The sequence below is a fragment of the Colletes gigas genome, unplaced genomic scaffold (genome assembly GCF_013123115.1).
Source record: "Colletes gigas isolate AHSC1104 unplaced genomic scaffold, ASM1312311v1 Colletes_gigas_Sc00004, whole genome shotgun sequence".
NCBI classification, from domain to species: Eukaryota; Metazoa; Arthropoda; class Insecta; order Hymenoptera; family Colletidae; genus Colletes; species Colletes gigas.
The window spans coordinates 3,992,020-4,007,412 of NW_025106633.1; positions in this window are offsets into that span (position 1 = coordinate 3,992,020).

Genomic DNA, 15,393 nt, shown 5'->3' on the forward strand with positions numbered 1-15,393 from the left:
ACTGAAATTAATTTCTCTGGAAAGAATCCCTGACGGTCCACCGACTCAAAATAAGTGTCTACATTTGCCAAGTTAATCGAGATTCCCAGAAACGGTAGTCCAATTACCAACACCCCTTTTTTCTCAGGAATCCTCGTCGAGGATCCTCCAGAGATACCGGAATGAGCTAATCGGTACGGCGAACGCGCGAGGTCGCCCACCTTCCAGCACGCCAGTTACACTCCAGGAGGTGCTAACTACGCGATTATTCGACGGAAGTGTAGCCGAGGGGACGCTTACTTGCGTCGCGGCTCGCCCCCACGCGTATCGACGCGCGTACGCCCCCAGCAAACGACGCGGAACAAAGCGCGGAGCCGCGTAGTCTGGGGACCCGTCGATCCCGGGATCGAGAAACGTATCCCGGTTCTTCGGGGCCCGAAATCGAGGACGCAACGAGCGCATAAATTTAGAAAAGACACGCCGCGAACCGCTCGGCCCGCCGGAGCAGGTGTACACCTCGGCGCTATTCAGTGTTTAGACTCTCCGTGCCGGGAACAGCACTTTCTACTTTCACGTCGATGCATACAATATACATACACCTTGGAATCTTTATTATTTGCTGGAGCAAACGGTTACTGATTTGATGGCTCCGGGATCGTGAACGTCATAGCTCGAACGAGAGCACATCACATTTCGTCGCCAGATAGGAATAAGAGTACAAAGGAAGCAGGACGTAGGGGTTGTCTACCGTTCTTTTGAATTTTTACACGTCAATTTACAATTTTGTGAGCTCTATGTACGCTAGAACTCTAAGTGACACCTAGGTCTAGCTAAGTAAAAGTGGCTAGCGATTGTTCAATATCTGGCTATGAGGATGCAAGGCTCCCGATGAGGATCTGTTCAGCCCTTGACCAAACTGTAAGGCTAGCAGCATACTATTTTGCTTTCCATCGTAAGACAAGGTGCTCCAGCTGGTTCGAAGCATGTATTTATAGTCGTGCGATTGATCATGTACGAGGGGTCCCATATAGATTCATAATTTGTTCCACTCTGAGTAAATTATCGCGAGATAAAGGGTCGATACTACGTTCCTAGAAGAGTAATTTTCGTAATTTCATGTTGAGCAACAGATGTTACGCGGATAACCAATATGGCGGCTACGATCATCGAAAGTTCTATCGGTCTCATTGAAATAGTATGTTCCTGACCTTACATTTTTTAAACAATATCATCTGATATACAAATCGCGAGTTCTAATGGTCGAAACGCTAGTTCGAATTGCACAAGAAGTTTTGTAATTTCACGTTAAACAACAAATATGGCGGTTAAGATCCCAACCTTAAGAGTTCCGTTGATCGAAATGTACAAATCTAACAAGAATTTTCGTAATTTCGTGTTTGGCGCCAGATTACAAGAGTCAAGGATCGATAGTCGTACCGATCTTATTGGAAAAGTCTGTAAATATGTTTCGCATGCGAGGCATGCCGACAAAGGGTCTGCGGATGCGGATAAATCCTTGGACGATGAGCAACGCGAAAAGAAACGCGAGGCAATGTGTTCCAGGAAAGCTGGGTTGGCATTCAGAGCGTAGCGTTTTATCCTTGGTCTAGCTGCCGATCACGATCCCTGTCGATCCTTTCTCGCGCTCGGTCCTCGCTGCTGCGAGCTGCCTCGGCCGAGAGCGATGCCCCTCTCCGGGGTGACCCGATCTCGAACGCCGCAACGAACAGGTTAAAGTAGCCTCTCTGGTGCGCGCACGCCACCGGAGCAACCTACCTTGCAGCCTACCAGCCGTATTATTACGCGCTGGTTTGCGGGGCCCCCGGGCCCCCGGTGCGCGACGCCGCGCCATGTAACAGGTTCCAGTCACGGGGAAAGGATATTGCCGCGCGGGAAAACCGGGGGAAAAAGACACACCGGACGTGACGATGAATTCGACGACCGTCTGCCGGCCGATGGCGAACCCGGTCTCCTCTCTTCTGGTCTTACCTGACGCGACGGCGGGAGGTGTGTTTGCGCGCACGGGTGTCTCGTTTGAATTCAGCCACCGGGCGCTGACGTGGAACGGGATCGGTGATGAATGCTAGCGCTCGCCAGAGGACTCCTTTGATTTCTCCTTTGGCAAGAGCCACGGGGGATTTCGGTGGGAATTCGAAGAAGGAAGGTTCGCTCCGTGGATGGCACCGTAGGAAACTCGATGTTTGATTTACCGAACCCGGCCACTGACAAGGCGCGGAGGAGGACCTTCGACGAGTTGTTCAAGAAATATTCTTTTAGGCGCGCGGAGGAAGTTCGAGTTCCTTTTACGTGAAGGACGATGGAGGACGCGACAAATATTTCGGTCTTTGACACGCTGTACGATCTACCTGGTCAGGTCTTTCTCGAAATAAACTTTTTGGGAATCGAATGAGAAGTTTATTTAGAACGTGTAAAAAGAGTAATTGCATCGATGGAAAGAGTGACGTAAAGAAGAGGTTGCCCCACAGAGCGGCGCAAAAACGTTGGACCGGAGTTCCGAACCAGCGCTTTGTTTCGCGAAAGTATTCCCGTTGTTTGAACCGTGGACGAAAAATCCACGCCGGTAGAAAGTAAAAACTCGTACTCGGGCCGTGGAAAAATGTGTAAGTAAAGAGCCGAGCGCGGCGGACGGGTCTGCCTCGGTCGTTACATGAGAGCATATGTACAAATATATATATGTATATGTACATATATATAAGTGTATATTGCACCTTTCAACGTAGGCCAGTGTGGCGGATGCGGGTGGGCGGACCGGGATCGGGCCTGTGGCAGTGCAACGAAGCCGGAGAGCCCACGCTGAAACGAGCATCGGTAATTAAACGAGCACCTCGCTCGACGAACCCGTCGCTTTTAACGACGAATCGTCGCTGACCGTGGATAGACCAGTCCCCAAAGGAATAAAGTTGACTCAAAAATGAAATAATAAGAAATCAACGTTTTATTGCGTTAACCCTTCGATGAATGGGCCAATGGCGAATACAAGGGGGCAGCTTGAGTCCCTTGACTACCACCCCAAAACTTTAATTTTAGGCAATGATAAATTAGTGCCTTAGTACTCTAAAACTTATGACTCCTCTTCAAATTTAGTTTTTTCGAATTTGTTCAGTTTCATATGAGGGATACATCAGAACGTAAACATTAGTTATTCTTGAAGTCATAAGTGCGAATAAAAGCTGATCCGTGCCACTGTTCAATCCCCAGCAGGCCTCAGGCTCCCGTCTCTGTTAGCAAGTGCCCGAAGATCTCCGATGGGATCGATATCATCGATAGTTTATTACATCTTATCGAATGGACGACTGCCACTGCCTGTCAGGGAGCAATTAATTATCTGGGACGATCGAGCGCCAGTTGTCTCTCGTATGCTTCGTGTCTAGTGTCAAACTACTTCAGCTACCGGGATATTTGATGATAGTTCTCCCTGCTCTTCTTCTCTTTAAACGATTAATCCCACAATCATTCCTACCTTTTGGTCGAAATAAATATACACAAAACCAGGAGCTAGAAAGAGAGATCTAGGATCTCAGCACCGTGTCTGTCGCTTTCAGCGAGACATTCTAACAAAAAACAGAACTAAATTGAAACAGCTTCCTAAATAACAAAGTCACGGTGCTGAAATTCAATCTATCCGAGTGACCCCGGGGCTGCTGTAAGCGTAGACCAGTTTCCGTGGAGCGTAATCTTCCCGCTCTGACCTTTCCGTGCCTCCGTTATTCAATGTCCGCGGTGTCCCTTCGCGTTTACGCCGATGGGAGAACGTCAGAGGTCGGTCCCCCGGGCAAAAGTAGCAGGGCGCTTCTGTCAGCCAGGGCAGCGGGAAAGAAAAATGACCCCGGCAGCACGGGAGAGGGAGCTGCGACAAATTAACTACGCATGATTCCGCGACGAGATAGCCGGGTATCGGTACCACGGGTATAGCGGATCGTGTGTACCGTGTGGAAGGCAGGGGGACCAGGCTCTCCTCCGGTGTGTTGTACCGTGCAAGTCGGTCCTTATACGGGCCCCCGACACAAGGTTCAGCCTCCACCGAGCAAAAAGAGCCCCCTGCGCCGCGGCACTCCGTCAGATGGTTTCGGTGGCCCTTACGGGGCACCGTCGAATACGCACGGTACCGTAGTGTGCGACTCCATTACACGAGAAATCTCTGGTAATTGAATATTCCGCGTTTTTGCCGGGTCCGCCGGACGCCAACCGCGACGGAAAGATAAAACGTAAATAACAGGCCCCGGAGAGGTGAAGCCTGTCCCAGATAGAAGCGTCGCGCGAAGAAGCGCTGAGTAATTATGGGACGTTTCGAAGAGACTGGAGATTATGCCCGGTGTGTCCACCCGGAGTCTTTTGCTCTCTGGACCGAGACACTCCGGCGGACACGGCGCGAGGGTTCTTCTTTCGCGGAGAAAACCGGGAGCCGATCTCAACGATAGACTAGGCGAGAGGACTTTTACCCTTGGTATCGACTTTCGAGAGGAAATCGAGTGAACGTCCCTTTTTCATACATTAGCTTTATATGCTTGACATTACTAAATATGGAATGAAGGGAAATTGGTCTCTTATCCTTGTTATTAAACGTGGGAGAGATTAAAAGAAATTTTTGTTTCGTTTCTACACGATAAAAACAGAACTTTCGTCGAAGTTGGAACATAGAAATTGATTGGTTTATGCACTTCGCCTATCGCACATTTACTGTTTCCTGCTTTCTTCGCGTTTATAATCAAGCGCCTGTATACTTACGCTCGCTTAATAAGGACGTTAACTAGGGAGTAAAATAAATAAATAAAATTTATTGCTGAAACGTTGGTAGTCGAAGGCGAACGAGGCTGGGAAAGTTTGCAATCGTAACATTAAATTGTACGGTTTATTTTACTCTTGGTTCGTTCGCTCTTGTTGTTGGTAGTCTATCGAAAAATCTTTCGACCAGAGTAATTAAAATCGGTTGCAGTTACCGATCGAACCGATGGGCGCAAAAAGAACACCATCGAGGGGCGATGGGTCAAAAAGCAAAGCGAAAAGAAGCTGTAAAAACTATTTATAGCGATGTCGGGCGACATTCCAAACGGTCGATGAGAGGAAATTATTCGCGTTACTCGTTGCTCCTGCCGACGCATTAGGTACAATTGGGTGCGTGGGCAATGTTAAACGTTAAATCACTCGTCACGATAGGAGACGATGCGACGAGATTGCTCGCCCACGTTCGAGTTTCCTGCGCTACCGATGCGATCGCGCGTTATTCAGGTCTAGGCACTAAAACATCAAATAGCACCGACGAACCAATTAACCGTTCCGTACGCGGCGCCCTTGACCGTCGCGCGATGGGCCCCCTTTGCACCAGCGCTCGGATAACTGACGCGAAATTGGGTCCGCGGCTCGACAGTTATCCGGTATAGGTCGAGTTTTTGAATTTTTGTACAATTTTCTAGATACTTCTCACTATTAATATAAATAGTGTTTAAATACACTTGGAACAGTTAGGTGGATCGCTGTAGCGTTTTGATTGCCAACTCCCCAGTTATTACTTATAATATCCGTGTTAAAATTTCGTCCGAAGTGTCGCGAGAAGGGATATCGGGAACGATCGGGTTCGAGAGGCTCGTTTTGCAATGCGTTGAGCTCGGTGTACAACTTTCACGTTTATTAACAGCCCGGCGACGATGTGGAAAAAAGGGACGAGAATCGCGGATGTTCTGCGCGCCGGGAGAAATCTCTCCGTGGCTAAGACGTTTATTAGTAACTCGTAAAACGTTCCGACCGATTTAACGCACCTATTCATTTCGTTGTTACCGCGATTTATGTACCCCGGGGAAACCGCCGGACGGATGATAAACGACGATCGGGGCCGCCACTTTTATCACGGTAATGCGAGGTGCGCGACGCTCGATAATAATAATCAGTATTTAATTAGCTTCTCGCGACGACATACAGCGAAACGGACGCTCGCAAACCGCGACTCGATTGATTTACTTTACTCCGTGCTGGCCAATTCTGGAAGCTCCAACAACCCGTGGTCCTTTTCTAATCGTGGCGTATTCATCTTGTTCAAATCGAACCATTTCTTTTTCCACGTAAAACCATCGAGTCGTAACCTTTGGAAACGCAACGCTTTTCGAGATATTTCATACCTTACGTTAGGACATTACTTTATCCCAGCGGGTGTCCAAACGTTTCAACATTTTATTACACGCTTCCTTACATTTTTCATTACATTCTTAACTTGCGTTGCCGTTATACTCGTGCAATTAATTTTAACCGTAGCCTTCGCGTCGTCGTAAAACGGAGTACCCTAGATATTCAATCCGTTGAACATCATTTTTCTTGGAAAGATTTACTTAATTCAATATATATATGGAAGAAATAGTTCCAAACGAGCCAAAAGCGACCTCAGCCTATAATTTTAATTTTTTATTCGAGTATTTCAAGCACCCCATCCTGAATTTCATTGCAAGGGCGTTTTCGTTCCCCCGTGTAGAGTTCACATTATTTGCTGGACTCTTCCAAAGACGGTTCGCTGAACAAACTCAAGACCACACGGTCTCGAGTAGCCTAGGGATCGATCCCGCCAGTCGAGGGGGTTAATGACGCGTTTGGGGAGGCGAAAAAATGCGGCTAGGCCACGTCATTCGACAGGTAGTTCCTCCGGGAAGATCGTAGACGCTCAGGAATCCTCCTCGACGCATAGAAACCCCCGCGTTGCCCCCGGATCTTTTTCTCCCATCGAATCGGTTTCACGCGCTTGAGGTCACCGGACCTGTGGTAGCTCGAGGAGATTCGTTTCGGAAGATAGAACCACCGTGTGTACGACGGGGAGGTGGGGAGGAAAAAAAAGGAAACGGGCTCGTAAATTTCCGTAAATTCGTGCGCCGAAATATTATCTCCGTCGCGGCTGAGAAAAATGCGACGCGTCCGAAACCGCGCGCGGAGATTTAAATGAAAATGCCCCGAATTCCAGACGGCGTTCCGACCCCACGGACGTCGCGATAAATCTGCTCGATGCAACGGCAGGAAACGGTCAAACTTATGATTACCGCGATAAGTATTATTTATCGCCGTCGCATTATTTATCGAGCGGTCGTAGAGATCGCGTTAAATTGTTACAGCCCGGATCAGCTATCGTTCCACGCGTGATATTAAGAGCTATCAACGTTTAAGCACAGCCGATAACTATTAGCTGGGCACTGAACGCGAGTCACAATATTTCAGTTTTATTTTTCACAGTTGCCCGCGGTTAATCGAAGCTCGAATGGCTTCGATTACTGCTTAATGTTACAAATGAGTTCCGTGTAACGTTATCCTGAACGATAGCGTCTCGTTTACAGGGATCAATGTCTCGTTTAATCCGCCAGGGGACTCGATAATGGAGCGTACAAAGAAACTTCGGTCCAAAAAGTATACATAATTGGCTCTAAATTTCTGAACCGTTGCATCTCAACCATCAGAGAATAAAGCAGAATTTCTGACCTCGAAGTGTCCTTGACGCTACCACTACCTCCGCCATAAATTAAAGGACTCCACGAGGCGTGCTTTTCTATCTCGAAAAATAAACGTGTTATCCGGGTGACCTATCTCCTGAACGCCCCACCCTGTATATTAGAACGTTTCCTCGGGGGCAGAAGTACGGAACGTCCGAGATATCGAAGGACAAGAACTTCTTAACGAGCCACGACAAACGGTCGAAGTCGACCGAGAGAGATAAGTGGCCTCCACGGAATATAAAAGGCGTGAAAACCCCGGTCGAAAATACGACCGCGCGTTGGCCGTAGCGGAACGTATCGCTGGTACGTGTGCCGCATTTAATATACCTTCGAGCGGACTTAAGATACTAATTACGATTGCCGAACGCGAACGCGAACGCCGGAGTCGAACGTTATGCGATCGCGAGCGCGTGTTTCAGGAAGAAATAACACCTCATCGTTCTTAAACGTCCAACCGCGACGGATACACGCGCCCGCGTGAATTATACCCGGTGCATGCACGCGCGATCGTGCTCCCTTCCGACCAGAGACTTCTTCTCGCCAAGGGCGTTTCCAGGCTACTTGTCGCCACAGACGGTCATATTATTCCCATGCAAATTTCCAACGGACGTCGAACCATCAAAATTACACACACGTGCCTGTGCATGTATGTTCCTGGTCTGCTTCGTATCACGGTATGTTGGCCTTTGTTTCATTTCAAACCTCATCAAACTCGCAAAATTCGATACGTGGAACATTATTTTATCAAAGCTTTGGTTTCGTGAGTCTATTACAAAATTCTATATGTTGTCCGGTTGTTTGGGTCCATATTTTAGGTGTAGATCGTCATAAAGCACCGTCTGCTTATTCGGTTCGCGATTTGGTCCCCGGTCGAGGAACGTGTTCGCTGGAGGAGCCAAATTTATTTAGACCCCACGCGGGGCCCGATCGTTAAGCGTTTCACGAGTGTCCCTCGCGTCAAGGGGCCCCAGCGACTATCGATAAAAGTATCCTTCGTATCGCGAGGGAGACGGTGTTTACGATCGTGGACGCGAGAAGCGATAATTGCCGGTTGAAAATGGACGATGAACGGTGTGTGGTAGCGAACGTGAACCGTGACGAATTTCTTCATGCTCGTCTGGTTCGTGAAATTCTAGCCGGGTGTACGGCGGGGCTCCATCTTTGGGACGCGGAGTTTGTTGTTGGGGAATCGGGTGTCCGTTTGGAAGGCGACCAAAGGTTTTCATTTACTGTTACAGATGTGCCCGTTTGGGTAGAATTTCCGATTTTCGGTCGCGTGAAATTTTTGTTGCGATACCGTTCGATGGTCGGACTTTCTAACACTAAAATAGCAGGAATCGATTAGTGTGATCGAGTATGATTAATCGACGAGTGAACGGAAGACTGATAGAGACAGGTAGAAAAGGAGCAGTGGAAAATAGAAAACGAAGCTATGAACGTGCTTCAACATTTTTTTTAAATCATCCACCAGGGTGGTGGAAGAAATATTTGATGACAATGGTTCCTAGGTGGAGATTTATTTTCGGTTAATAGAATCGTACGTATCTACGTCTATCTCGAGACCAATACAATGTCCTGTAACATAAATTCGATGAAAGACAGTTATCATTACACCTTCTTTTGTATCGCGCAACGTCGATTCGACAAATTGTTCTCCTACTCGCATAGCTTCCAAGACACTGAAGGAGTTAACTGTTATTGGTTCATTGTGTTCTCTGGAAACATAGAGGCAACCTGAAAACATCGATCGTTTCAACAGTACCAATAGACTATGATTTAAACGATGTCTGGTTCGCTTGAATTCCTTAATCACTCAACTGGGGAATTAAAAATTGCGATTGATCGTCGTCAAAGGGCAAAATTTTATTCGAATAATAGATGACGAATAAAAACACAGTACACAGCGATTTATTACTTTTATTCGCTTAATAACAAATAAAAAATAATTTATATTGCATTCGTTATTTGATATTTTTATCTCGACAAGAATTTTGCCCATCCGTGTATGCAGTTGGCCTTAACCGCAATGCCACTTGTTTTATTTCTGGTGAGAATTGTAAACAGGTATCGAACTTGATGTAATTGATACATATCGACACGACAGTCGCATGTCTCAATAAGTCTCAAACCATTCGTAATCATTTCATTCAATGGATTGATACAGGAGAATCAATTTCATTTCGTGTATCTGCACGTGGCCACCATGTACAATTAATTTTACCACGCGAAGGGCATTTTCCAATTATATTAATTATCAGTTATTACATCGCCATATTAGAGGCAAGCATAATAACAAGGCAAGAATTGTTTTTAAATACTACTTGTCACGCGCTCCAATTATTTTATATAATATTTATTTCCCCGGTAGGACAATTTTTCAGTCTTTGCGCAAGGAGAAACCCCAAATGATTGTGAAATTAAATTTAATATTGTAAAATATGTACCGTCATCGAACGTCGAGATAATTGGAGGAAAAGTTAAATCGTTCGTCAGCCTGTGCATATCCCGCCGGAAGTGCATTTAAGCTAATTAGAGTACATAAAGAGGAGTTTCTCTTCCGCCATAAGACGAGTTCCGATCAAATTTGTCTAGAGAAATACCAGTAGTTTCGTAGTAATTCGACCTACCTCGCCTCGCCTTTTCACAACCTTGAACATCACGATTTTTCTTCGTTTAATGAAAGTTTAAACCTTCCGTCGAGCAGAATTATTGGTCCGCCGGAGCGGAAATTGCCACATAGCAGACCCGATTTTTTAAGAGTATCCGTCCGATCGAGAATTCAACTCACATAATGTTTATCGTGTAATTATATTACGAAAAGGAGTTAAATGTCAACGAGAAAACGTATGGCTTTCCGTTCGACCCAACGAACCTACTCGTAAACTCCCGGGGCGAGGTTAAGGACTTTCGCGTTTCGAATTTACATTGAAAGGAAATATTCCACTTAACGTTGTCGTAAGAAATTTGACAAAAATCCTTCGAGGATTGAAAAGAAAAGATTGGCAACTGGAAAGGGTCGTCGAATCCACGCGAAACGTTTCGCCGAGACAGAATGGCTACCTGCAGCCACCCAAACCCTGTGAGACCCCGTGAAACACATACCGACGAATCGGCAGACCAATAACGCGGATACCTAGTCCGCCCACGTGGTGTCCCACCGGTTCGTGGACGAGCATATACACCCGAGCGTAATTTTGCACGTCCGTGTACTTACACGCGGTCATAGCGAGGCTACGAGGGAACGAAGGGGCAGGGAACGAAGAAGGAAACGAGACACCGGTTTTCCAGCGGGTTGCATTCATGAGACCGAATGAACGAACGGCCGTGCACACGCGAACACGAATTAAGCCTGTCGCCGGGCGTAAGTATGCAACTACAACAGGCCGACGTGTCGCCAGGACCGCGTCCAGCTCTTACGATTTAGAGCGAACGGGCCCGTCACGTGGGTGTAATCGCGCGAAAGTCGATATCCACCGACCGGATCGAGACGGATCGAGAGGCAGAAGCGTCAGGATGATTCCATGGACGAGCGTGAGTAGCCTCGCCTCGAATTTTACGCTACGACGAGCAACGCACCGTGGAAACTCGTGACAATGTATCTCGGGTTGCTACAAAGTTCGAACTTTTTATTCCCCACACGCGATAGCAAACATTAATTTTAGATATTGAATTTGTTTTTAGTTCACTTTGCAGTGAACTAAATTTATTATTACTATTATTATGTTAGGCGATACAAGCTGTTTTCCTCTCGAGTCTGCTGATTAAAGAATCGCGCTATACATTCTAGACTATTAACTCCATCGGTAAATAGAAACTGTTGATATTGAATGTTCTTGTAAAATATGTACTGTAAGATGCCTTGACTGTTCAAGAAAAAAAAATGATCGTGTTATTATTATTTCAGTTGATACAAACGTTTTCACGGAATAAATTTTGCTCCTTACTGTACATATTTTCGTACGCATCTTTGCGTCCGCGTTGAGAAAGTGTTAGCGCAGTTAGATCGAGTGATTTTTCCCCCTCGAACACCCACGTACTCGTAACATACGGTTTTTACGGTCTAACTATAATTTCTTTCATCGAGTATACGCGAAAGCAGTCGAACCGTGGATCGGTTTCGAGGAACGAAGTCTGTTTCACGGGTCCCCGTGAATGCAACTTTCACGGCTGGTTCTGTGGACAGAGGTTCATTTGCAACACAATGTACGAGGAAGTGCGCGCGCGTTCGCTTTTCAATAGCCGGCTGACACATGGCGTCGAGGATCCACCGATCGATACGCGAACTCCTCGTACGTGCGATCCTCATTTAGCCGGGTACCACGGCCGATACAAAAGTGGTCGGCGCCGGTTTTGGACATTGAGAGCTCGTCCCTTGTCAAGAGTCGTTGATACGGGGACAAGGTCTTTAATACTGACGACGATGTTAATCCTCATTTGTTAGGCGGAGTGAGGTCAGAATTATTCGCAGAATTTAGAGTCAATCTTCTTTTTTATTCATTTACATTCATAAATTTACACCTTATTGATCTTTCTTCTCATTCGTTAGTATTTAATACATTAAATTACATCCATAGATTCAACATTCAAGACAGAAAAGTCGGCCATATTGAACTAGCCATTTTGAATATCAACATTTTCTCAGATTCGTAATCAGCGACCCTGAAAACCCATACCCACCAATTTTCATCCAAATCTGATAACTTTTTTGCACATAAGTCGGCCATATTGGATCCGCCATATTATATTTTAGTAGTTTTCAGTCAAATTCGTAATCAATGATCTTGGAAACTTCTCTATACCAATTTCGACACTCCCATTGTTTGCCTCGCTTTTGAGATTTCAAACTATCGTCAAAAATCATTGCTTCTGACCGTGATTAAAAAGTGCTATGAAAATGGAACATATTCTCTCGAATTTTGTCGTCGTGAGTTTAAATTTGAATCGTTTCGAAGTGCTTGAAGTCCCGTGGCTACAAATAAACTGCCCCAGCGCGGTCAGGTTGGCCATCCAAGTGTCCACGACCCGAAGCACTAAAATCCAGCAGATGCGCCGATGCGCGCGAACACAAGTGTCGCGCGTGCGCGTGGAGGTGTGCGCGTACGTGAAACGGCTCGCAGCTACGCGTGCGCACGCCCACGCTCGCTCCTACACGCTGTCTCTCCTTCCACGCACACGGGGACACTCGGCCGTTCCTCGGTTCATTCAGTCGTTTGAATCCTTCTTTCATTCAAGGCCCGATACACTTCGATCTCGGCGTGTACGAGAGTCGCCACTCGTAGATAGGCACGCGTGTGCACGTGCGCCAGACAACACGAGAGCGCGCGCGCGCGTGCACTTTATCGTGCACCGAAGGAAACAATATATGTACACATACAGTGGCGTACAAAAGTTTTTGATAAACGCGAAACCTTCAGAAAGGCATACCGTGTTGAATAAGACGAATGCAATTTATTCTTTTATTTGCTAAAAGGTGAATTTGCAAGCTCTTTTCTCTTTATCAGCGAAGAGTCGCGCTTGCACAACGTAATCACGCATATTGTTTCCCTCTTTCTTTTTTAAATCTTCGCGTTTGATAAAATCTCGGGCACGTACGCGCTCCGGGCAGCGTTAAACGTCGCCGCGCGGCTCTCGATTCGAAATTGAACCGATCGGGCGTGTTACGATCGCGCGCCCCGTTAACGCGGATGAAAAAAACCGGGCCAGCCTATAAAACATCGAACGAACGTGACACGCCGTCCCGTACAAATTGCTTTCCGTTAATATCGGCCGACGATCTGTAACAATAACGGGTCTCGATTACATTTTACCAACACGCGTGCAAGCGATCCGGCCGGCGAGGTGTCGCGGCGCGGGTTGCAGGTCCGAGCGCCGATAAATGCACCCGGACAGGTTGGGCAACGAATCGCCCCTGGGCGTGATTGGCGCAACCTAGCAGAGGGCGACACGTGGAAAAGCGAGAGTCGAGGCGAGACCGTCGATATCGACCGTCCAAATGGTGTGTAATTTTCACGTAATTAACCGCCCCGCGGCTACCAGTTATGGTAGCCCAGTTTCCCGTTCGTTAATTAAATTTTACAATCGTCCGACTGAAACTTCTAACCCGCGGCGGACCTGCCACCTAACGAGCTTCGCTCTTGACCTCGTTCCAACAATTTTTATCCTCGATCTCATTGGTTTAATCATTGGGAGAATGACTAAAAGGGTAATGTTCAGGGAAGGTGCTTTGTTCGAGATCTTCTTAAGCAATTCATTAATCAAGATATACTTTTTTTTCTGTTTTATCTTCGCGAGAGTATCGTCACTGATTTGGCGAGGTTCTCCCGATTAAAATGTGTCCAAACACGACGTCATTATGACTATTTTTAGTTATACATTATTTGACGCAATTTTATAAAAGTTACAGTTATGTAGAATTGAACGTAGTCCGAAGTAGGTCGTGTTTGGACTCATTTTCATCGAGAAAGAATAATCAGTTCATTAATAAAAAATGTCGTCAAATTATCCGGTGGTAATTAAAAGTATATGATAATAGGGATAAAAAGGGTTAGGAGGGGCAGTAAACTGCATAAACGATTCATGTCGTTATATCGAGGAAGACATCCGTCGTTATATCGAGGATTAGCCCATACACGGTCTCTTATGTGTAACGCAACGTAGTAGGAGCGCGTAAACAACGTGGGCAGATTCAAACTTTCTCAAAAACGAAGCACGAAAATATTTTATTCGACATTTTTTTAATTTATTTTTCCTCGAAGGCCCCTTCTTCTCTGCATACTTACACGACGTCGTTCCCCGACTCTCACACGCCGTTAACCGTAATCTTTTCGATTACTCCTCCGGATTAAATATCGCTCGCCTTGGAACAGTAGAAGTTACTTTCACGGTTTTCGTTGCACGCGGCGCGACCCAATTAACGAAGAGGAGGAGAAACCGTCCCACCAATTAACCCCAACTCGCCCGAAGGAAAGGAATCGTGGAGGAATCACAGTGTCGATTCGTTTAAATTCGCCACTCTCCCTCGTGCCTCCACAAATTTATCTCGTTTGATTCAGAAACCACCAAGCATATCGTTTACTCAGAAAATAGATCTAATAGTACTACATATGATAATTGTGTTCCTTTGTTCCTCTGCTAGTGATATTAGTAGCAAGGAAAACTAGTTTTTGGCCTAGGATGCAAGATATATGACCAAATAGATAAGATTATACTATAAACAGCATTTAAACAGCGGCATTCCTCTCGAGTCCACTGACTGAGGAATCGCCCTATACATCGACAGAGGGTAGATAAAGTTTTTGGTGAAAAAAATTATTTTCAGTTGCGGGGGGCAATTACAATCATTTTTGGTGAATAGACATACCCTCGAAATCCTACGCACTTTCGAGAAAAAAATTCTTGACCGAAAATACAATGTCTGTCTGATTCCTCTGCATGCGTATGTTTGATCAATCATAACTCCTGAACGAATTGGAGGATTTAAAAATTTCAAAGCGCAAACAACGCGTATTTTGATGAAGAATATTTAAAAATTCCAGGAATCTTCAAAATGTTGTTCCTTAACCCCGTTAAACCCCCATAAAAATGGCTCTTGTGTTAATTTCTATACCTAGTGATAATGCCCCAGAAAGATGGACCGAAAAAATACATTGGATTCAAGGTCTGCTCGTATACCTCGCCCGTGATAAAGTCATTTGTCGGGAATGGAAAACGGAGACTACGAAACGAGTTCCCAGCAACCCCAGGTTATACCCTTCGCGTTCAGGGTATAGTTCACCGCAGAAGAGTGAAGAGCGAGAAGGCGTATCGCTCTTTATTCCCACGAAAGAAGAAAAACCCCTGGGATCGGCTCGTTACGATCGGTGGTCGCCAGTGCACGACGACCGACAACCACAGACTCCCCCACCCCCCCAGATTACCATCTCCCGCCCGTACA